General features: G+C 43.6%; 1 protein-coding gene across 1 annotated transcript in view; it reads right to left on the reverse strand.

Moving 5' to 3' along the window:
• Nucleotides 1-24,904, reverse strand: part of LOC124605946 (sodium-dependent neutral amino acid transporter B(0)AT3) — a 538,536-nt gene that overhangs the window by 242,972 nt on the left and 270,660 nt on the right. The gene's annotated exons all lie outside the window — the stretch shown is intronic.

Consider the following 24,904-nt stretch of genomic DNA (forward strand, 5'->3'; position numbering starts at 1 on the left):
CGAGGAATAATGTTGTGAACAGCACTGTAAAGCATGTCCGGAGTTATGGTGAGGCATTGGCGTCGGATGTTGTCTTTCAGCATCCATAAAGATGTCGGTCGATCACGATACACTTGCGACTTCAGGTAACCCCAAAGCCAATAATCGCACGGACTGAGGTCTGGGGACCTGGGGGGCCAAGCATGACGAAAGTGGCAGCTGAGCACACGATCATCACCAAACGACGCGCGCAAGAGATCTTTCACGCGTCTAGCAATATGGGGTGGTTTTTCTTTGGTTCTAATAAAACCCCATGCCATTCCAAGCGTGTGTGACAATTTTTACCTCTCTATCTACATTATTACGTGGTTTATTAAGTTTTCAAATTTATACTGAGTTTTTGATCACCCGGTATATTAAATATGTATGAAATACACGTATGTGTGACAAATATGTGACATATGCGTACGTGGGCGAAACCACTGGCACAAAGCTACTTGTAGTTACACAGTTGCACCATTATATAGTAAGTAGAAACCACCAACGCCTGTAACATATTTGATACATAATATGATTGATGTGCACTCGATCTGACTTTTTTCTCACCACGTTCATGACCAAAGATTCTGTGTATTGGCAATATCTTCGGCTTTGGTTTCTAGCGCTGAAGTGTCTTTTGTGGCAGTTGTTAGCTGACGACTGCATTATAACTTGCCTTCTACACTGCTGGCCATTAAAATTGCTACACCACGAAGATGACGTGCTACAGACGCGAAATTTAACCGACAGGAAGAAGGTGCTGTGATATGCAAATGATTAGCTTTTCAGAGCATTCACACAAGGTTGGCGCCGGTGGCGACACCTACAACGTGCTGAAATGAGCAAAGTTTCCAACCGATTTCTCATACACAAACAGCAGTCGACCGGAGTTGCCTGGTGAAACGTTGTTGTGATGCGACGTGTAAGGAGGAGAAATGCGTACCATCACGTTTCCGACTTTGATAAAGGTCGGATTGTAGCCCATCGCGATTGCGGTTTATCGTAACGCGACATTTCTGCTCGCGTTGGTCGAGATTCAATGACTGTTTGCAGAATATGGAATCGGTGGCTTCAGGAGGGTAATACGGAACGCCGTGCGGGATCCCAACGGCCTCGTATCACTAGCAGTCGAGATGACAGGCATCTTATCCGCATGGCTGTAACGGATCGTGCAGCCACGTCTCGATCCCTTAGTCAAGAGATGGGGACGATTGCAAGACAACAACCATCTTCACGAACAGTTCCACGACGTATGCAGCAGCATGGACTATTAGCTAGGATACCATGGCTGCGCTTACCCTTGACGCTGCAACACAGACAGGAGCACCTGCGATGGTGTACTCAACGACGGACCTGGGTGCACGAGTGGCAAAACGTCATTTTTTCGGATGAATCCAGATTCTGTTTACCGCATCATGATGGTCGCATCCGTGTTTGGTGAGATCGCGGTGAACGCACACTGGAAGCGTTTATTCGTCATCGCCATACTGGCGTATCACCCGGCGTGATGGTATGGGGTGCCACTGGTTACACGTCTCTGTCACCTCTTGTTCACATTGATGGCACTTTGAATGGTGGACGTTACATTTCAGGTGTGTTACGACCCGTGGCTCTACCCTTCATTCGATCCCTTCGATACCCTACATTTCAGCAGGATAATGCACGACCGCCTGTTGCAGGTCCTGTACGGGCCTTTCTGGATACAGAAAATGTTCGACTGGTGCCCTGGCCAGCACTTTCTGGTCAATGGTGGTCGAGCAACTGGCTCGTCACAATACACCAGTCATTACTCTTGGTGAACTGTGGTATCGTGTTGAACCTGCATGGACAGCTGTACCTGTACACGCCATCCGAGCTCTGTTTGACTCAATGCCCAGGTGCATCAAGACCGTTATTACGGCCAGAGGTTGTTGTTCTGGGTACTGATTTCTCAGGATCCATGCAGCGAAATTGCGTGAAAATGTAATCACATGTCAGTTTTAGTGTAATATATTTGTCCAATGAATACCCGTTTATCATGTGCATTTCTTCTTGGTGTAGCAATTTTATTGGCCAGTAGTGTAGTAAACGGGTAGTAGTTTACCCATACATAATTCATCTCCTTTCCACCATTGAACACGAAAATGTAATTCGCTATTGATTTAAGAGGCATAGTCGGCAAGCAGATGTACCCAGCCAGGAGACGGAGCTAGCTCGACGGCGGGCGCCTCGTTATTGGTTTTTCGCTCGTTCTATAACTGTCGCTGCGAAGGCGGGCTGCTTCCTCCGTGGAGGCGCACCATGTTTTCTGCCGCTCGGCGGGTGGCCCGGAGATCTGGAACCTCGCCAATACGTGATTCCGCTGCCGAGCCTCCCAAAATTCCTCTTAAATTGAATTCTGTGTGCGGTTCCATAAAGTTTCGCAATTGTTAGGGGCAATTTAGGTATGGCGAGTTAGAACAAAAAAGGAAAAGAAAAAACTAGGCCGCGTTCTGGGAGTTCGTCTGCGGCTCGCACGACTCTTGAGCATGTAGCAGCGATGAAACAACGCTAGCGTTGCCAAGCGAAGGTTTTTCTTTATTTTTACTGTAACACTCGTTTGCGATAACTCTTAGCCATGAATCACTTTTTGCACTCGCGAGCAATTGAACTGCAGCTTGTGACACGTTATTTCATCTCGTAATCGGCGGCAGAGGCTGCTCGAAACACCAACGGCGCTGGGGAGCTACAGGGGCAGGACAAAGACATGGAAACACCGTGAGAAATGCGTGTCTGAACATAAATGGAAATTTAATAATTTTTTCATAATGCGGGGCGACAATCATACTATATTTCTTTAAAGTCAGTATCGCCATTAGACTGTTGTTTATTTCCAGTGTTACATTTACACTTACACGATTATGATTTCGGCTTCAGAGTGCCATTATCAAGTGTTTTATGGAAGCAGGTTAGACAATAACAATGAATTACATAACAAGTGATATAACAGTATATCAATACATATTTTTAATGCTTACTTACAAGTGTTATAAACTGCCTAAGATCGCATCCTGTCGTATTAAAATATACTATTAGACACATTGTCTAAGAGTCGATATTTCTGGCAGAGTCTACTGCTTCGTGTCACTACTGAGTACACCATCTTGACTGAATGACAGTTGGCTGTCAAATTGTCTTCGTCAAAGAAATTCCTGTTACAAGCAGTGGCCTTTTTTAGTCTTTGGACTTAGTGTCCGGTAGGATAGGAAAGGTTAGGGGCAATTTATTTTCGTTGGTAGTTGGTCAAGTTATTAACGTTACTATATCATTTTTAGTCACATAAATAAGATGTCACTACTATAACATGTAAATAAGATTTATAACACCAAGATTACAGCCAAATGTATCAATACCAAGGTGTACTCACGTTTGCTTTTGTATCTCATCAACCATTAACGAATACTAGGACATCCCTACTCTTTATATTATGTTAAATTTAAATATTCTGTTTAACATGAAATCTTTTGACTCTTTTATTTACTTAAGTGCTTTTATGTACATGACATGTTTCACATACCTGTGTTATTTGCACTTATTCCTAAGTAATGTTCCAACACTTATAACAGGATTTACGTGCCTGATGATACGTACATCATAAATATCGCTTCAAACCTCACTGGTTAATTAATGAGTGAGTACAATAAGTAATTGCGCTGTATTGTATTAATTCTGAATTGAGGCAAAATTACACAACTTAGAGTTGGACGTGTGTTAATTTCACGTACACAGCTGTGTATTTACCTACTAAAATGTTCTTTAAACAACGTCAATGACTAGCTGGACTTTTATATTTATGAATGCAGCGAATATTATCGAGAGGTTTGTTAGTGTTTATGTTTATGAGCAGTATACTAAGATAAACAGGTACTGCAAAGACGTAACAACTACCAAAGAAAATAAATTGCTCCTAACCTTTCCTATCCTACCGGACACTGAGTCCAAAGACTAAAAAAGGTCACCTGCTTGTAACAGGAATTTCTTTGACCAAGACAATTTGACGCTTAGCCAACTGTCATTCAGTCAATATGGTGTACTCAGTAACGAAACGAAGCGGTAGGCTCTGCCAGAAATATCGACTCTTAGACAATGTGTGCCCGCATCTCGTGGTCGTGCGGTAGCGTTCTCGCTTCCCACGCCCGGGTTCCCGGGTTCGATTCCCGGCGGGGTCAGGGATTTTCTCTGCCTCGTGATGGCTGGGTGTTGTGTGCTGTCCTTAGGTTAGTTTGGTTTAAGTAGTTCTAAGTTCTAGGGGACTAATGACCATCGATGTTAAGTCCCGTAGTGCTCAGAGCCATTTGAAACATTTAGACAATGTGTGTAATAGTATATTTTAATACGACAGTATGCCATCTTAGGAAATTTATAACACTTGTAAGTAAGCATTACAAATATCGATTGTTATACGATTATATCACTTGTTATGTATTTCATTGTTATTGTCTAACTTGCTTTCAGAAAACACTTGATAATGGCACTTTGAAGCCGAAATCATGATCGTGTAAGTCTAAGTGTAACACTAAATAAACAACAGTCTAATGGCAGTACTGACTTTAAAGAAATAAATGGATATGCTAGCCAAGCCTGTAGGGTGCGCTGTTTTATTTAACCACGAACGGCACCTGTGCAATGTCCTCAATACTTTGCAAGTGTAATTTTGGCCAGAACAGTGTTCTGTGTAGTTGTCGGTGCTTTACGTCGGAGCTAAGTGAATTAGAAAGTGGGAAAATTGGTGCTCGTGTGGTCGGTGTTTTCGTAATAAAGGCAGCAGAAGTGACTGGTGTTCCAAGATACGCGACATCGAAGATTTATACCGCATACATTGAAAGCAGGAAAACATGACCCACTAAGTCACAAAGAGGACGAAACTGTGTATTCAGTGGTCGTGAAGCGACGGTCATCGAAGAGGACTGTGAGGAAAAATAGGACGACAGCTGCAAAAGTCACTGTAGAACTGAATGTCACTGCCAGCAGCAAAACAAGCTGAAATTCCGAAGCTACTGATCAGTGATACAAATGCTCGTAACAGGAAATCGCCCTGCCGAAGCCATAAAACAATTATTCAAAAACAGTCTTAATCACATATATTACTATTATGCCACCAACCGGTTTGAACCAGACGTAGGGGTCGTCTTCTGGGCGTTTACACCATTGGTCGACTGCTGGTGGTGTCACTCCTGTCTACATAACGGCCATGTATGTAGACCAGAAGTCGACCAGTGGCGTATACGCCCAGAAGACGACCCCTACGTCGGGTTGAAACCGGTTGGCGGTATAATAATAATAAATGCGATTAAGAGTGTTTTTGAATAATTGAGTAATCATACTAATCGCTGCTTCATCTCTACAACCAAGTTGTCCAAAAAGAAGCTATAAAACCCGGAATATGGAGCAATGGAAGAAAGTCATGTGGTTGGCTGACTCTTCACTGTTTCCAACTTCTCGCCAAGTTTACGTCCCAACATGGTGGGGATTAGGTGATAATTTGGGCAACTATATCGTGGTGCGACATGGGCCCCATGGATTCTCTACAAGGACACATTACTGCCAAGGATTATGTCAAGGCCCATTTGGTCGGCCGACTCTTGTTTCCCATTTTTCCCTACTTCTTGCCCAGTTTACGTCCCAACATGACGTTAGTTTCCCTTGAAAACCAAACCGGGCTTATATAGAGGGGTCCAAAAAAAAATGTGTCCACTGTTTAAAAGTCCATAAGTGGCAAACTAATTGACGGAGTTGTCTCATCTTTGGTAGTGTAATATTTTGTAGTTCCGGCAATCGCCATACAAGCGTTGTATTGCGTTGTTTTGTTTTGTCAGATGACAGTCACCAGACAGTCAGTGTTTTGTTCTTAGTTGCTCGTAGTTACTCGAGTAAACATGGCTGGCGCATGGCTTACATTCGATGAAAGGGAGTCAGTTTTGAAGTGGTATTTTAAGTACGAAAACATTAATGAGGTTCAACGGCAATGGCGAAATGAGTATCAAACAGAGCCACCGACACGTTTAACGATTCGTCGCATTCGAGACAAATTTGAAGCCGTAGGCTGTGTTAAAGATGTACACAAACAACGATCTGGACGAGCTGTAACAGTCACAAGTCCAGCTAACTCCCGTCGTTTGTTACAACAATTCACTCACTTACCACAGACGTCTGTGAGACAGTGTGCCCGTGAAACTGGAGTGAGTCGCTCTAGTGTTCGGCGAATTTTGAAGACAGCAAAGTGGAAGTGCTACATCCCACGATTGCTACACGCAATGAACGAGGACGACCCAGATCGTAGAATGGAGTACTGCGAGTAGTTTACTAACATGGTGCGCAACGATGAAGAGTTTGCAGAGATGATTGTGTGCTCTGATGTGGCACTGTTCAAACTCCATGGTACAGTAAATCGACACAATTGCATTTACTGGGACGCCGAAAATCCGAACGTCCATGTAGACAAAGCCGTGAATTTGCCAGGAGTAAATGTGTGGTGTGGGTTGTCTTACCCGGCTTGATTGCGCCATTCTTCTTTGACGGCACAGTTACCGGTGAGGTGTACTTTCAGAAGCTTCAGACATCCATTTTACTTGCCATCCGAGACTTGTATTGAAACGGAAGGGTTTACTTTCAACAAGCCGGCCGATGTGGCCGATCGGTTCTAGGCGCTTCAGTCCGGAACCACGCGACCGCTACGCTCGCATGTTCGAATCCTGCCTCAGGCATGGTGTGTGGTGTTCTTAGGCTACTTAGGTTTAAGTAGTTCTAAGTTCTAGGGGACCCGAAGTGCTCAGAGCCATTTGAATTTTTACTTTCAACAAGATGGTGCTCCAGTCCACTGCCCAAATCGCGTTAGGACGTATCTCGACGAAAATCTACTAGGAAGAGGGATAGGCCGTAGGGGTGCTGTCGAGTATCCATCACGTTCCCCAGACCTAACTCCTCTGGACTTTTACCTGTGGAGAACAAAAATGGCTCTGAGCACTATGGGACTTAACTTCTGAGACCATTAGTCCCCTAGAACTTAGAGCTGCTTAAATCTAACCAACCTAAGAATCACACACATCCATGTCCGAGGAAGGATTCGAACCTGCGACTGTCGCGGTCGCGCGGTTCCAGACTGTAGCGCCTAGAACCGTTCGGCCACACCGGCCGGCCTGTGGGGGCCACTAAAGGACGTCGTTTATCGACAACATTGGATGAACTTCGAGAATCCATCGTACATTCATGTGCAAATATCCAATTGAACACGTTGCAGTCAGTAGCTCGTGCTGCAGTTTGGCGGCATCGTTTGTGTGCGGATGTTAATGGTGACCATTTCGAACACCTACAGTGATATCTTTAAGATGGACTTTAAGCTACACTTTCATGAAAAATGAGACAACTCCGTCAATCAGTTTGCAAGTTATGGACTTTTAAACAGTGGATACATTTTTTTGGACCCCTCTGTATTTACGCATTGCAGGAAGATTGGAAGGTGTTTTAATTGTCAATTGTTTTCGGACGCCGCATTTGGCACGATAATGTGTTGTGTTTTTGGCGTTTACACATTTTTATCCATCCCCTGTATGACTGGTCAATCTGCTCTCAAATCTCATGGAGACTAATAAGCGCTAGATACAATGCGCATATATCTCGCTCCATGGGACGCCGATGTACTCAAGTGGAGCGAAGTTGGGTGACCGCGGGAGCCAATCAATCAACTACGTTTTCGGGAAAATTTCCTCTAATCGTTATGATATATTCGAAATGGACAGCGCGGTACAGTGTCGCGTTGAAGACACGTGTTGCCTGTGAGTTGCTGTAGGCGAACAAACGGATGCACAACATCGAACAATATGGTTCTCCATCGCTGCAGCGAGGATAAAGAAATCAAGACGCTTACATAGAAAAGTGGTCTACAGGGTAAAATGATGCAAAATGATAAAAAATTCTTGGGATAAAAGGAGGAAGCCATAGGGTTAGACGGGTATCATTAAAGTATGTACAAGAATGAATAGGGCAAATTAGAAATGGAAGACCAAGGACCAAGGACGAAGTGTTCGGATTAAAAAGGGTGAAAGAAAGGGATGTACTCTTTCATCCCTGCTGTTAAATATGTACGCCGAAGAAGTAGCGAAGGAAACAAAAGATTATGCAGGGGATTCGAATTCAGGTTGAAAGGATATTGATGATAAGATTCGCAGAGGACATTGCTATCCTCAGTGAAAGTGAGGTATAAGTACAGGAGTTGGTGACTGGAACGAACAGTTTAATGAACACAGAATACTGGTAGAGAGTAATGAGGACTAGTAGAAATGATTAGCGGCAAACTCAATATCAAAATTCGGGACGACTAAATAGGCCAAGTAAAGCAATTCTGTTAACCTGGAAGCAAAATAACACATGACAACGAGCATATTGCAGGATATAAAATGGCGAGTAGCATAGGCAAGGAGGGCATTCCTGGCCAAAAATATGTCTACTTATCTCAAACATAGACATTTAATTGTGGAACAAATTTCTACGAATGTCCGTTTGGAGCACAGCACTGTATGGAAATGAATCACGGACTGTGAGAAAATCGGAAAAGAAGAGAAGTTGTAGCTGACTGGTAGGATAAGAAACGAGCAGGTTCTACGCAGAATCGGCTAAAACACGTGGAGAACACTGACAAGAAGAAGAGACAGAATCATAGAACACGTGTTAAAGCATTAAGTAATTAGTTCCAATGTACTTGAGGAAGCTGTAGTGGACAAAAATCTGTATTGGATGACAAAGATTGCAAAATATATACAACAAATAGTTGAGGACTTGGGTACTAATCGTACTCTAAGATGAAAAGGTTGGCACAGAAGAGGAATTCTTGGTGGGCAGCATCATAACATTCAGAAGACTGATGACCCCTCAAAAAACTGTTAGATCATATTTTGCTTTCGAACTTTATATCTCGAACAGCCGCCATCCATTCAGAAAACATCGGTTATGCAAAATCTAGATCGCGCTTTTCATACATGCAATCCTGAAAGCTATCGACCAAGGGAATATTTCTTGCCTTCTGAAAAGCGTTTGCCTCAGTAGTACATCAATACAGATTTTTTTTTTTGGTCATCAGTCTACTGACTGGTTTGATGCGGCCCGCCACGAATTCCTTTCCTGTGCTAAACCTATTCATCTCAGAGTAGCACTTGCAACCTACGTTCTCAATTATTTGCTTGACGTATTCCAATCACTGTCTTCCTCTACAGTTTTTGCCCTCTACAGCTCCCTCTAGTACCATGGAAGTCATTCCCTCATGTCTTAGCAGATGTCCTATCATCCTGTCCCTTCTCCTTATCAATGTTTTCCACATATTCCTTTCCTCTCCGATTCTGCGTAGAACCTCGTCATTCCTTACCTTATCAGTCCACCTAATTTTCAGCATTCGTCTATAGCACCACATCTCAAATGCTTCGATTCTCTTCTGTTCCGGTTTTCCCACAGTCCATGTTTCACTACCATACAATGCTGTACTCCAGACGTACATCCTCAAAAATTTCTTCCTCAAATGAAGGCCGGTATTTGATATTAGTAGACTTCTCTTGGCCAGAAATGCCTTTTTTGACATAGCGAGTCTGCTTTTGATGTCCTCCTTGCTCCGTCCGTCATTGGTTATTTTACTGCCTAGGTAGCAGAATTCCTTAACTTCATTGACTTCGTGACCATCAATCCCGATGTTAAGTTTCTCGCTGTTCTCATTTCTACTACTTCTCATTACCTTCGTCTTTCTCCGATTTACTCTCAAACCATACTGTGTACTCATTAGACTGTTCATTCCGTTCAGCAGATCATTTAATTCTTCTTCACTTTCACTCAGGATAGCAACGTCATCAGCGAATCGTATCATTGATATCCTTTCACCTTGTATTTTAATTCCACTACTGAACCTTTCTTTTATTTCCATCATTGCTTCCTCGATGTACAGATTGAAGAGTAGGGGCGAAAGGCTACAGCCTTGTCTTACACTACAGATACAGATTAGTGCAAGAAAATATGGAAAATCAAACGAAAGTTGTGAGTGGATTGAGGATTTCCTGGTGTGACGGATGCAGCATTTATCTTGGATGAAGAATCGTCGACAAATATGGCAGTAACTTTAGCCGTGCCTCAGCGTGGTGTAGTTGGGCCGTTATTAATCATGTTGTATGTTACTGAGCTGGCAGACCACATCTTTTACTGCTGAAAAAAAAAGACAGTGAGTCAACAAATGAAAATGTAAGGCCGCTTACGTGGTACTGATAACAGTGAAGAACTTCATATGAGCATAGCAACTGGGCACGAAACACTGTCGCCTCGTACAGGAAGCCTCTGCACGCTCAGAAGTTTCAGAACATATTTACGCAAGACGGGAATTTGAACTTATCCAATCGCTCGTTCTACCGACCCTACTCTGTCTCAATGTACCGGGTGATCAAAAAGTCAGTATAAATTTGGAAACTTAATAAACCACGGAATAATGTAGATCGAGAGGTAAAAATTTATTAGAACAAAAAACAAAACAAAAAAGAAAAACAAAATTCACAAAATATTCGACAGATGGCGCTGGACAACAAAACGTCAGTGACAACGCATGACAATAGTGTATAAAAGGAGCTGTAATGAGAGAGAGAATAAGATGCGCCAGCAGTCGCAGTATGTTGACGTTACCTGAAAAGGCGCTTTTAGTGAAGCTGTATTATCAGAATGGGGAATGTGCTAGTTCAGCGTTACGATCCTATCGCCATAGGAAGGGGATTCGAACGGGTAAAGGTCCGTTGACAAATGCAGCTGTGGCGAGAATGATTTCGAAGTTCGAAGCCACGGGTTGTTTAGACGATAGACCCTGTTGTGTCCGACCGAGCACAAGACGTAATGCTGCTAAGACAGTTCAGGAAGAAACGGAGACTGTAGAAGATTCGTCTATGCACGGGGAAGTCAGCGCTCGTGCAGTCGCACGTTGCACCGGCATTCCACACACTACTATTTGGTTGGCACTGAGGCGTACCCTCCGATGCTATCTGTACAAAATCCATCGGCATCATGAACTGTTACCTGGTGATTTAGTGAAGCGGAGGGCATTTGCGGTGTGGGCGTTTCAAAAGATGGCGGAAGATGACGATTGGTTGAGTAACGTGTTGTGGACCGACGAAGCTCATTCCACGCTCCGAGGGTCTGTCAACGCCCACAACTGCAGAATTTGGGCTACCGAAAATCCTAGAACTGTCGTGGAAACTCCATTGCACGACGAGAAAGTCACAGTATGGGTTGATTTACCACATCTACTATTATCGGTCCTTTTTTCTTCGAGGAAATGTGTGATTCTGGTTTTGTAACTGCTACCGTGACGGGTGAGAGGTACGCCGATATGTTACAGAATCGCATCATCCCTAGCCTGGGTGATAAACACCTGCTGGAACGTACGATGTTTATGTAGGATGGCGCTTCACCCGATATTGCTAGACGCGTGAAAGATCTCTTGCGCGCGTCGTTTGGTGACGATCGTGTGCTCAGACACCACTTTCGTCATGCTTGGCCTCCCAGGTCCCCAGACCTCAGTCCGTGCGATTATTGGGTTTGGGGCTACCTGAAGTCGCAAGTGTATCGTGATCGACCGACATCTCTAGGTATGCTTAAAGACAACATCCGACGCCAGTGGCTCACCGTAACTCCGGACATGCTTTACAGTGCTGTTCACAACGTTATTCCTCGACTACAGGTATTGTTGAGGAATGGTGGTGGACATATTGAGCATTTCCTGTAAAGAACATCATCTTTGCTCTGTCTTACTTTGTTATGCTAATAATTGCTATTCTGATTAGATGAAGCGTCATCTGTCGGACATTATTTGAACTTTTGTATTTTTTTGGTTAAAACCCCATGTCATTCCAAGCATGTGTATCAATGTGTGCCTCTCTATCTACATTATTCCGTGATTTATTCAGTTTTCAAATTTATACTGACTTTTTGGTCACCCGGTACACTGAAGTGACAAAAATTGTGGGATATCGATATGCACATATGCAGATGCCAATAGTATTGCGTACACGAAAGTACTACCGCGTACTCAATGTATAACAGGGCAGCGCATTGGCAGTGCTGTCATTTGTACTCAGGCGATCCAGTGAGGAAGTTTCCCACGTGATTATGGCCCCACGAGGCAATTAACAGCCTTTGAACGTGGAATGGCAGTTGGAATTAGACAAATGGGACACTCCATTTCAGAAATCGCAAGGTAATTCATTATTCTGAGATCCACAAAGTCAACAGTGTGCCGAGAATACCAAATTTCTGGCATTACCTCTCACCACGGACAACGCAGTGGTCTATGGCCTTCATTTAACGAGCGAGAGCAGCGGCGTTTACGTAGAGTTGTCAGTGCTAACAGACAAGCAGCGCTGCGTGAAATAACTGCAGAAATCAATGTGAGACGTACGACGAACGTACTGATTAGGACAATAAGGCGACATTGGCCGTTAATGGTCTATGACAACAGGCAACCGACAGGAGTGCCTTTCCTAACAGCACATCGCCTGCAGCGCCTGTCTTGGGCTTCGTGACCATATTGGCTGGACACTAGACGACAGTTGGCAAAAGTTAATGGCAGGACTCGAGTGTGACGCCGACCCCACGAAGCCATGGGTCGAAGTTGTCAACAAAGCACTGTGCGAAGTGTTGGTGGCTCCATAATGGTGTCGGCTGTGCTTACATTGAGTGGACTGGGTCCTCTGATCCAACTGAACCGTTAATTCACTAGAAATGGTTATGTTCGGCTACCTGGAGACGATTTGTAGCCATTCATATACTTCATGTCCACAAACAGCGATGGAAGTTTTAAGGATGACAATGCGACGTATAATGACTGATTTCCGAAAGTTTGTAACATCATTACGAATCACCTTTTTTGTAATGTATTATGCCTGGTTACATTTAACTTTGCCAGGTTAAAGAAATATCGAGTGACTTGTCCCAGACCAGTCCATTCGTCACCTGCTGAAGGTGTAATGTTAGTCCGTTATGATTGCACATCAAAGCGCAAATATTAAGAGTTGTCTTTCACAGGGTGCCAGTATCAGCCGGAAACTGATGTCCAAACAAAGTCCATACCAAAGGTCCAGCGATGTTCATATAATGGTAGGCTTTCAGGGCGCAACTTAATCATGAAGGCAAGAGTGTTACGTAGCCACCTTTATTGCACCCATATCCAACGGCACGGCTCTTTGTCGCGTGGCCCGAAGAGAGACGGGGGAGGGCACATGAATTTGCATAGCATTGCTTGCGACACCAAACCTTAAGGTGGGCTCCGACCACGGCGCGTATTTTGCTGCCAGACACCAGAGGGTGACGATGTCGCTGCCAGAGTTCTGAAGAATGAGAGAATCTAGAAACAAATTTTATCCTTCTCTTGAATCTTTCTTTTATTTTCTTCATTACATGTTCGATGCATAGATTGAACAATAAGGATGGAAGATTGCATCCCTGCCTTACATCGTTTTTAATCCGGGCACTTCGTTCTTGCTCGTTCATTCTTATTGCTCGCTGTTGGTTCTTGTACGCTTCTTCCATGTCGACGGGTCATATGAAAACTTACAAATCCCAAATTGATGGTAATCAACAGACTTTCGATTTAATTCTCCATTCTTCTGTATGTTATTCCTGTCAGCAACTTGGATGCATGACCTGTTAAGCTGATTGTGCGATAGCTCTCGTTCTTCTCTGCTCTTACTATCTTCGTAATTGTGTTTTATTTTTCCGAAAGTCCGAAAGTCCGATGGTTTGTCGCCAGTCTCATACATTCTGCACATCGACTTGAATAGTCGTTTCGTTGCCACTTCCCTCAATGATTTTAGATATTCCGGTGAAATTGTATCTATTCCTACTGCCTTATTTCCCCTCAAGTCTTCCAACACTGTAGTCGCGCAGGGTAGCCGCACGGTCTGGTGCGCCTTGCTACTGTTTGCGTGGCTTCCCCCGTCGGAGGTTCGAGTCCTCTCTCGGGCATGGGTGTGTGTGTGTTGTCCTTAGCGTAAATTAGTTTAAGTTAGATTAAGAAGTGTATAAAGCCTAGGGACCTTTGACCTCGGCAGTTTGGTTCCATATGGACTTACCATAAATTTCCAAATTTCCTTCCAACGCTGTAATTATTTATGAGTTTAGTATTCGATCTCCTTTCTCTTCCTTATCGACTAAAATTTCTTTCCCACCACATCATTAGCCAACTCCTCCCCCTCATAGAGGTCTTCAGTGCACTGTTTCCATCCACCCGCTCTCTCCGTTCAACAATGGAATTGTCATTGTACATTTAATGTTGCCACCCTTGCTTTGGATTTACCTGAAGACAGTTTTAACTTTTCTACATTCTGAGTCAGTCCTTCCCACAGTCATTTCTTTTCAGCTTTATTCCAACTTTTCGTGCATTCCTTCGGCCTTGGCTGCCCTGCACTACCTACACTATCTGAGCAAAAGTATCCGGAAACTTGACTGAAAAGGACTTACAAGTTCGTGGCGCCCTCCATCGGTAATGCTGGAATTCATTATGGTATTGGCCCACCCTTAGCCTTGATGACAGCTTCCACTCTCTCAGGAATACATTCAGTCGGGTGTTGGAGGGTTTTTTGGAGAATGGCAGCCCATTCTTCACGGAGTGCTACAATGAAGAGAGGTATCGATGTCGGTCGGTGATGCCTGGCACGAAGTCAGCGTTCCAAAACACCCCGAAGGGGTTCTATAGGATTCAGTTCAGGACTCTGTGCAGGCTAGTCCATTTCAGGGATGTTATTGTCGTGTAACCACTCCGCCAGAGGCCGTGCATTATGAACAAATGCTCGATCGTGTTGAAAGATGCAATCATCATCCCCGAATTGCTCTTCGACAGTGGGAAGCAAGAAGATGCTTATAGCATCAATGTAGGCCTGTACTGTGATAGTACCACGCAAAACAACAAGGGGTGCAAGCCCACTCCTTGAAAAACACGAGCACACCATAAGACCACAGTCTCCGAATTTTACTGTTGGTACTACACACGCTGGCAGATGACGTTCACCGGGGATTCGCCATACCCACACCCTGCCATCGGATCGCCACATTGTATACCGTGATTCGTTACTCTACATGATGTTTTTCCACTGTTCAATCGTCCCATGTTTACGCTCCTTACACCAAGGGAGGGGTCGTTTGGCATTTACCGGTTTGGTGTATTGTTTATGAGCAGCCGCTCGACCACGAAATCCAAGTTTTCTCATGTCCTGCCGAACTGTTAAGCACTTGCAGTGGATCCTGATGCAGTTTGGAAATCTTGTGTAATGGTCTGGATGGATGTCTCACTATTACACACTAGGTCCCTCTCAACTGTCGGCGGTCTCTGTCAGTCAACAGACGAGGTCGGCCTCTACGCTTTTGTGCTGTACATGCCCCTTCACATTTCCACTCCACTATCACATCGAAAACAGTGGACCCAGCAATGTTTAGGAGTGTGGAAACCTCGCGTACAGGCGTATGACACAAGTGACAGCCAATCACCTGACCACGTTCCAAGTCCGTGAGTTCCGCGCAGCTCTCCGTTCCGCTCTCTCACGATGTCTAATGACTACTGAGGTCGCTGATATGGAGTACCTGGCGGTAGTTGGGAGCACAATGCGCCTAATATGAAAAACGTAGTCCGCAGCTTGTGGTCGTGCGGTAGCGTTCTCTCTTCCCACGCCCGGGTTCCCGGGTTCGATTCCCGGCGGGGTCAGGGAGTTTCTCTGCCTCGTGATGAGTGGGTGTTGTGTGATGTCCTTAGGTTAGTTAGGTTTAAGTAGTTCTAAGTTCTAGGGGACTGATGACCATAGATGTTAAGTCCCATAGTGCTCAGAGCCATTTGAAAAACGTATGTTTTTGGGGTGTGCGAATACTGTTGATCACTTAGTGTATTTACTTAATTCCTAAGTGATTTAAGTTGCTGTATTCCTGTCTTCCTGAACGCTTTTGTACTTTCATCTGAGGTCATCCCCTAGACTTAGAACTACTTAAACCTAACTAACCTAAGGACATCACACACATTCGAACCTGCGACGGTAGCAACAGCGCGGTATCTGGACTGAAGCGCCTAGAACCGCTCGACCACAGCGGCCGGCTGTTGTTAAGTCGCACGATACTTTGTACGAAGTGTGTTTACGATGCTATGATAATGGGCCATGCCTGACTGGTGCCAGTAACGTTTTTGTAGCTATTCCTCGCAGACACGTTGGACAGGCGGCATTGATACACCAACCAGACCGTCAGTTTCATTCACAGTGTAATTATGGCCATACAGAAAAACGAGATACCTTCTTTCACATCCTGTCATGTCTCCACGTCAATCCAACTTTCACTGCTGATTCAGTACAGCGATTGGCACATGTACATCGCTTCGCTGCCATGGCTTTCGTCAGCAGTGGAATGTCACGTGACTTTCTGGTGCCAATCCTACTGCGTCTACAGCGCTCCAAAGCGACCATGGTTCTCCTTCTAAGGGTATTACTACAATTTTGTCCCGTGTGTTCAGCTGCTTGAGACTCTCTACCACAGGCCTACCCAGGAGGCGGCTAGGCAAGCACGAGCGCTCGCGGTAAAATCAGGCGGTCAGACGTCATTACGTGGTGCTGGAAAAGCGCAAACCATGTGCTGTCTCCAGACCTATGACCATGGGCGATGTTCGCCATAGTCTTACAAACAAGTGTGTATACTTATGGTGCAGTACCAGAAGAGAAACTTATTTTAAATCGATGAAAAGGGGCGTGAAGGCAGGGTTAGGAACACCAGAGTGGAGGTCAGATACAGCAACATCAATTTACAAGGTAGTTGCGTGATAAACCTATAAACGAGTTAATGCTGTTCGTTCGTAAGCGCATCAGTTGAGAATGGTTGGGCCGAATTATCTCATTTAACAAGAAAAATGTTTTTAATAGCCCGAATATGGTTGTTAGCGAAAGAAAAATTGGAACATTTTGTGAGGGAAACTGGAAAATTCTGGAAAATTTGGAAGTCCTATTTTCTATGGGATTTTTGTATGAACGCAAGACCGTAACTAACGATTCTAATGATGGATAACCTTAATTCTTATTTTTGTCTTGTTCATTATGTGCCTGCAGAAGTTTTCAGGAACAAACAGTGGAACACTTACAAACGAAAGTCGGACAAACTGTAAAAATCGTAATAGTTGTGCGCACTTTTGATCATAAATGACGATAGTTTCCTTCTTATTTTCACTTTGTTCACAAATTTCCTAATACTGTACGCAAATTCACAAAACTATCACCAACACATTTATCAAAATTTGGACAGGACAACGTCTGTCGTTTCAACTAGTTGAGATAATGTCGTTGACTATCCATCCGAATCCGCTGGAACTTCCCGGATTACCGCCTCACAATCTACAATTGAAAATCGAATCGGTAATCGTAATGCTGTGAAATATCAGCCAAATACGTATTTCGAAATGGCACTTGGCATGTGGCGAAGAAATATTTTTAAAGGAAACAGGAAAGGAGAAGAACGTCTCATATCGTGAATCTCAGTGATTCCAACCGCCACGCCACTCAACTTCAAACGTTTACAGTTTCCGATGCGGCTTGCATTCGCAATGACAATAAACTAATCACAAGTATAGTCATTGAGTGTTTACAGACTAATATTGAAAATTCATGCTTCTCGTATGGTCAATTGTATGTCGCCTGCTCCCGTGTTGGAGATTCGTCGGCTTTGTTTGTTTACGCAGCAGACAACAAAACAAAAAATGTCGTGTGTCATAAAGCATTACAATGAGCGAAATGATGGTCTCGCAGCAATCTAATAGAAACATAGCATTCCTTCGTCTTGACTGTTTATTTGAAAATCGATTTTGCGATCTAAATAAAAATGTAAATAAAACACCTTGAGATTCATTGTGATATCAGATTTAATGTAAGAAAATAAATCATTTGATTGATATGAAATACTGAGTTAATTCAGCTGACATTTAAATTTTGGAACAAAACTGCGTGGTTCTAAGTCGATCACATACAAGGCACATCACACACTTCCAGAATTTCAGTGTTACGGGTGATAGAATTCGTCTCGCATGTTAAGATTTCCCATTGGCGTACTTTTGAATGTAGTCGTCCTTGTATTGAATGAATATCCATGGCCCATGGCCACAATCGTTAACAGATACCATTATCAATCAGAATATATTTCTTGCTCATTTCCACTTGTTTATTCATTTCCGACAGCTTTTCACAAATTCACAAAACGGTCAGAAACAAATTTATTGGACAGCGTCTATCGGGTCAGCTAGTTTCATAGTGAAATAAGCCTCATAGACGCGTGTAAAAATTTTCGTCAACATGAGAATTTCTACGATGTTACACGTTTTCAGCTACGATTATATCGCTGTTTAGACCTACATACACGTGGCTGTAATTTCCTTTCGCAATGAAGGGGCCGTAATCTGCTCACAGTAACTCACAGACGAACTTGAAATCTTATCTTAGAATTAGCAGTGCTCTGAGACAGGTACAAGGCATTGGTGTTTTAGTGAAAGGCAAAATAATTTGTTTTCACTGACGTTCAGCGTGTGGATAAATTAGTCACAAGTTAATGTCAGTTTAAACTTCAGCCGAAAGCGACTTTCGTTATAAGGTTTCATCAGTCGCAAGAAATATCTTTTTTCGAAGATAACTGCCCATGTTGTTCGCTTAATCTGTGAAAAGAAGTGTAAGATTCATTTCGTTATCATTTACCGTGAGTATAAGAATCTTAGAAAAAAAAATTGCCGCGAAAGGCATTAATTACACACCCTGAAACGAGAGGTCTCTGTAGAACTAATATTAGCGGTAGCAGTACAGATCCATTGGCAAGAGAGTCTCGTGCGTATCTATCCTCCTTGTCCCGCCCACCCTTTCCCATACCGCTATGAGCTGTGAGCCGGCCGGTTGTTCACTGCTGTGGCGTGGGCGTGAGCCAGCTCGCACGGGCAGGTCAGTGAACACGCCTGTTCTAGCGTACGGCAGTCGGGACACTTGCTAATGATCAGTCACAGCTTGAAGTGTCAGGGTAGTTACAAGTTGACAAACCATGTGGTTTTTCGCTTATGGAGGAAATCTGCAATGTTAGAATGACCTAAAATGTGCGCAGAAGGCTGGGAGAAACGGCTCACTCTGCGCTACCGACTGCATACAGTGATTGCTGTATAATGTGTAGTGTCAATCGCTGAATCAAGGAACTTCATGGAAGATACTGAGGCTGCTCTTAGGTTACGTTTTGATGAATGCAGAGGTCGAGTACAGATATTTTTAGTGCTTTAGCGGCTTTTCAATTTCATCACATTCACTCTTACGCTGCTGTGAATAATTATAAAGTGTGGGCTGTTTGTATTGTACAATTTACAAAAGTTTCGTGACAATCGCCATGTATCTTTTAGAATCATCTCTATTTTTGTAATACTTTCCTTTGATTTTTGAAAAAATGTGTAATATTCTCGTGGTTAACTACTATTGCGACTTTGTACTTAATGACAGACATATTTTCCCATGTCGTAATTTGAATGACCAATCGTATGAGCTGACAGATGGAGTTGCAATGGGGGACCCATTGTCATCGATTATTGCCAATCCGTTTATGGAAGTGATCATCTTGTGAATGTTGCAGTTCTTGTTATTTCCATGTTTGCAGGGGAATTACGCCTTATGCAAAATACCTTTCTAGTTTTGTTTTCACTCAGACTTGTTTCAGTACTTTCGTGTTATCCTCAGTGTGTTTATTTGTTTATTTTCCATCCGCAAAATTGTTACATGTCAACGGTGAAAGAAACTTGTGGTACAAAATATTTACATTTGTAAAATGAGCGATTATCGTCAAATATTTTATGTTGGTTTGCATACAGCAGAGAGTTGAGACATGTGTCACTGAGCTGAGGCATTCTACGTTGTTTATTTACTATATGTCTAAGGTTCGGGTTTTTGGAAATAAAGTGGATGTGTGCATTTGTTTACATACATCACACGAAGCTGTTGGATGTTTATGCTAGTAGTTTTAGGAGTACTAAGCAATCTACAGGAAGTCATCTGCAAAAAGAAAAACGTTATTTTATTTATTTTTTTGTTTATTATGCATTTCGACCGACAATGCCTTTGTATCGCGTTACTTACAGTTTTTGATGTAGTGGTGTTTTTACTTGGTTTGTGTCGACGTAACAAGCTTATTTCTTCCGCTTTTGTCATTACGCATGCACTTTCTACGGTTTGTTCGCCAAACTCAGAGTTGTCACAGCCATGCAGCCATGACATATAGCTGTGGCTGTGTAGTGTCCATCTGTTTTGTGCATGTTTGTTTGGGATGCTGGCTTAAATGTTGTTGAATTTTGTGGTGTTTAGTTATAGAGTGTGTGTGAGTGTTTCCAAGAAAGGGGGGGGGGAAGGGAGGAAGGGAGAGGGAGAGGGAGAGGGGGAGAGAGAGAGAGAGAGAGGAAGGAACGGATTTATGGATAGGCATGTAGAGTGAATGCTGTGCGGTGTGGGGAGAACGGAATTTAATTTTAGAGGCTGATCACATGCAGTTTAGTGGTGGGTGTTATTTATATAGTTGCTCTATTGCGGCAAAACGGATTTTATTGCACAGGGCGGAACAAAACTACAAAGGCGTCATGCATAGGGCGGAATTCTTCTCCAACTTTTATGGAAGGTTTAGAGAAACGTTGCTTGGAATCGACTGCATTGAAACCTGCATCCATTTTTGATATGTAAGCAATACTTTTTTTGTGTTGTCTCGTGGTAAAGAGAGTATTTGCACAACTTTTTACAACATCTGAACCTAGTACGGCCGAATAGTCGCTTTAATACAGATGTACAAAAGTATGGATGCCTTTTCTTCCTAGATGCGTCGGTGAGGAGAAACGCTGGATAACTTTTTTTATAGGAAGCCAATTCACAGTGATTTTTATCTTCAGGCTTTGTCGTCATCCGAGTCAGCGTGAGGGGTACTTCATATCATGGATCGTAGTGCCCACGTCCCTCAGACCCTGATGGTTTGTAGACCACCTCGAAATCGCCATTCACCAGGATGGTCATAGTGGAAGCCAGACTAGACACGCCTTTCGCTGCCGACCAAGCACAAATCGGGTGAGTGACGAAAATAACGAGGTAAAAAATGAAATGATTGTATGGCATTATTAGCCGGAAGACCCCACCTAGGGTTGTTCGGCCGCATAGCGCAAGTATTATTGCTTGGCGCTACTTCTGCGACTTGAGCGGATAAAATCTCCGCCCCGACCGGTAATCGACCTAGGAACCCCCTGATCTAGAAGTAGCAACGCTAACCACTTTTTTCCGTTCTGTGTATCTGTTTCTTTGCCGTTTTTCATCATCAGTTCTATGCGCATGTCGCATAACACTTCTCAAATTCCATCGGGGAAAACTTCACTAAGTTTTTTCACTGTTAGAGAGAGTTGCTAGTGCTCTGAGCGAACACGGTGGGCTACCGCGCCGGCATAGTTAAACCACGTGCTGCGAAAAAGGTAACACTTAAGCCAAAGGCCTCTTTGCTTTGTGCAAGAAGAAGATTCCCAACATGATAGATCGTATTCTGCGGAAACACGGTGCGAAATGAGTTTTCCGACCATCAACTAAGATTAGGTACCGTTTAGAGTGCGCAAAGGACACTTTTATGTGCGTGTGAAACATCAGGCGGAGTCGAGGGCATAAGGCTAGTAGTCACATAAAACCATTGGCCAATGGTCTGTTTTAAACACAGTATAAAGTAGGAACGACACGATTAAGGATTCCCAGCGTGAAGAGGATGGTCTTTCAGTGCACAATGCGCCTCTGATGAGTCTATGCATCTCACATACCAGGAGGGCACCGATGAAGCTGTTGGTGGGAGTATCTTCGTGTGGGTGTGAAACAGTCGCTGCCTCCTTTCACCGGCGAACTACTATTACATGTGTACTTCGAAATTCTGTGAAGGGGATAGAATAGCGTGCTTCTCACTGCATCACGTATTAAGGCTTCTCGCCCATTCCACTGACGTATGGAGCTCGGGAAGAATGATTGTTCTATGGGCCTGTTATCTGTCTTAACCTGCGTCTGCCGACCCTCCTGAGCGACACATGGGAGTTGTGAGATATTTGTACATTCCTCAAATGTGTGAAATGTGTGTGTGAAATCTTATGGGACTTAACTGCTAAGGTCATCAGTCCCTAAGCTTACACACTACTTAACCCACATTATCCTAAGGACAAACACACACACACACACACCCATGCCAGAGGGAGGACTCGAACCTCCGCCGGGAGCAGTCGCACAGCCCATGACTGCAGTGCCTAAGACCGCTCGGCTAATCCCGCACGGCGTAGATTCCTCACTTGGTACTGATTCTTGCAGTTTAATATGTAGGCTACGGTGAAGTCATAGCATGCCTTTAGAAATTAAATGAGAGGCTAATAAGTAGCACATGGTTATAGAAGCTGTGGGCTTTCTCTTATCTGCATTACCACGCACAGCACGATACTGTGTGCAGTTGTGTTGGAATAGCAGAACGTGCAAGGGCCCTAGTTGTATCTTGCTACATCAGAACAAGACACTTAAGTTGCACAAACTTGGCGTCTTCATGAGGTCTCGTTGTCTCAGTACGGACGTAGCACTTATGTCTGTTGCTTTTGATGAGACGCTTTTATGGAATTACAATGAAACGGGATGAGGACGTTATTTGATCGAAATAGTAAAATCGATAGTTTATAGGGACGTCAGGTATTTTGATTATAAACATATTCCGTCACAGAAAATAGAAAACTGACTTTTACAATGTTGCCTACTTTTGTGTTGGCGTAACAAGTCCACACAACAAAGCTTCTATCAGACTGATTATTAAAACTTCAGTCTTTTATCAATTTCTAATTAAAGAACACATATTGTTAAGTTGTCGCAACAAACATTACACCTTCCTGAACTCTTAATATGATGTCATTTGCTTGTAGATAAACAGAGGTGCATAGCACGCATCCTAATGCCATTCCATAATACTTTGTACGGACTGGTTGGCGAGAACCACCTCGCTGGACGGTCATACGTTACTCCTACGACGATGCACGAAGTGACCTGTTTCTCCTTAGTATAATTAACTATAAAGTGATGGTACAACGACATCATAATACTGCAGTAGTAAGCTGTTTTTGGATATGGATATATCTGGACATTATATTAGTTACTATTAATAAATGAAAGTAAACGTGTTGTCGCCCCGATGAAAGGTTAATACTCTCTGGCGTTCACTGCAGCAGCCAGCCAGAGTGCAAGTGGTTTTTGTTGGTGCAGTTTCTCAAGAGAGCAGCGTCTGTCACCATACCTTGTGACTTCGTACGCCTGCTGTCCGTGGCCTATGATAAATACAGGCCTATGCGCATATCTGAGTGACGTTACCAATGTAGCGTTCGTGGCTACCGATAAATGCTTGTCCAAGTCCTTCAGTCAAATCTTTGACGGTGTAGTTGGGAGGCATTTAGCAACGATCTTTGACCAAAGTTAGCGCGTCGGCCTAACTTTGATCAAAGTTCGCCATTGTGAACAGGTCGCTTCTTTTACTTCCATGCATTTAATCTATAAAATGACGAACTGTATTTGGTGGGTGGCTACCACCACAGTGATAACTGACAAGTACGAACAGTACGAAATTCTTCATAACAGTAAGCACGCCACTACAAAAATCGTAATAAGCGACTGGAATCTCACAAAGAAATAGCTGCATCGAAGTGGCTGCACTTTGACTGATGTTAAGATTACAAATAAAAAGAAATGTTGTGGAAGGAGATGGAATTGTGAAAATCTAAGTGTATTCAGAGTGCACGTAAGTGAAATAAACGTATTTATTTGTACTCTAAATAACCTACTTAACCTTCATAAAGTCCTCCTTAGGTGCTTTATGTATTCATTCACATGTTTCTGAAATAATACGTAAAATGATGCACATTGAGATTCACGTACTATGTTACAAGCTGGAACAGTTTTCACCTGTTGCTAAAAAATCTTAACCTAACCATGATAATACCTTTATCATAAATAGCATTCATCGTATAAGTAATAAACACTGCGCCAGTTACGTATTTTTTCACGATTTGCACAATACTTTGCGAGAATTCATTCTCATGATCAAAGGAGAATATTTACATAGATATTTTATGTGATATTTCGGTAAACCAGACAAAAAGCTGTTCGATTGCAGTAGACCTTATGGAAATCCACAGCAGAACAATAGAGGGAGAACAACACACATAAAAGCTGTGGTGTCACCGCCGGACACCACACTTGCTAGGTGGTAGCCTTTAAATCGGCCGCGGTCCGTTAGTATACGTCGGACCCGCGTGTCGCCACTATCAGTGATTGCAGACCGAGCGCCGCCACACGGCAGGTCTAGAGAGACTTCCTAGCACTCGCCCCAGTTGTACAGCCGACTTTGCTAGCGACGGTTCACTGACAAATTACGCTCTCATTTGCCGAGACGATAGTTAGCATAGCCTTCAGCTACGTCATTTGCTACGACCTACCAAGGCGCCATTACCAGTTACTATTGGTGCTGTAAAACATACCTCACGCCAGCCTGCGTGAGCTTAAACGCGTGCCTTTCGGCTTCCTCCTAGTAGATTGGCTGTCTTGCCAGTCCACAACAGTTTGGCGACGTGGCCAATTCGCGTTCGTAACTATTCTGCCCTGATTTACTTGTGTAATGGCTTCGCCACAATCTCCAGATGTACTGTCCGAATTTTATCGCTTACAGAATCAGCAGACGCAGGCCTTACTGGATGCCCTTGGCCAGCTCGTCCAGGGTCAACGTGCAATGCAAAACGATGCGGCGGCCGCCGCTCCACCGCTACCGCAGCCACAACACGCCGTTGCACCACCTTTTCGTC

This window comes from Schistocerca americana, chromosome 3 (assembly GCF_021461395.2).
Source record: "Schistocerca americana isolate TAMUIC-IGC-003095 chromosome 3, iqSchAmer2.1, whole genome shotgun sequence".
Taxonomy (NCBI): Eukaryota; Metazoa; Arthropoda; class Insecta; order Orthoptera; family Acrididae; genus Schistocerca; species Schistocerca americana.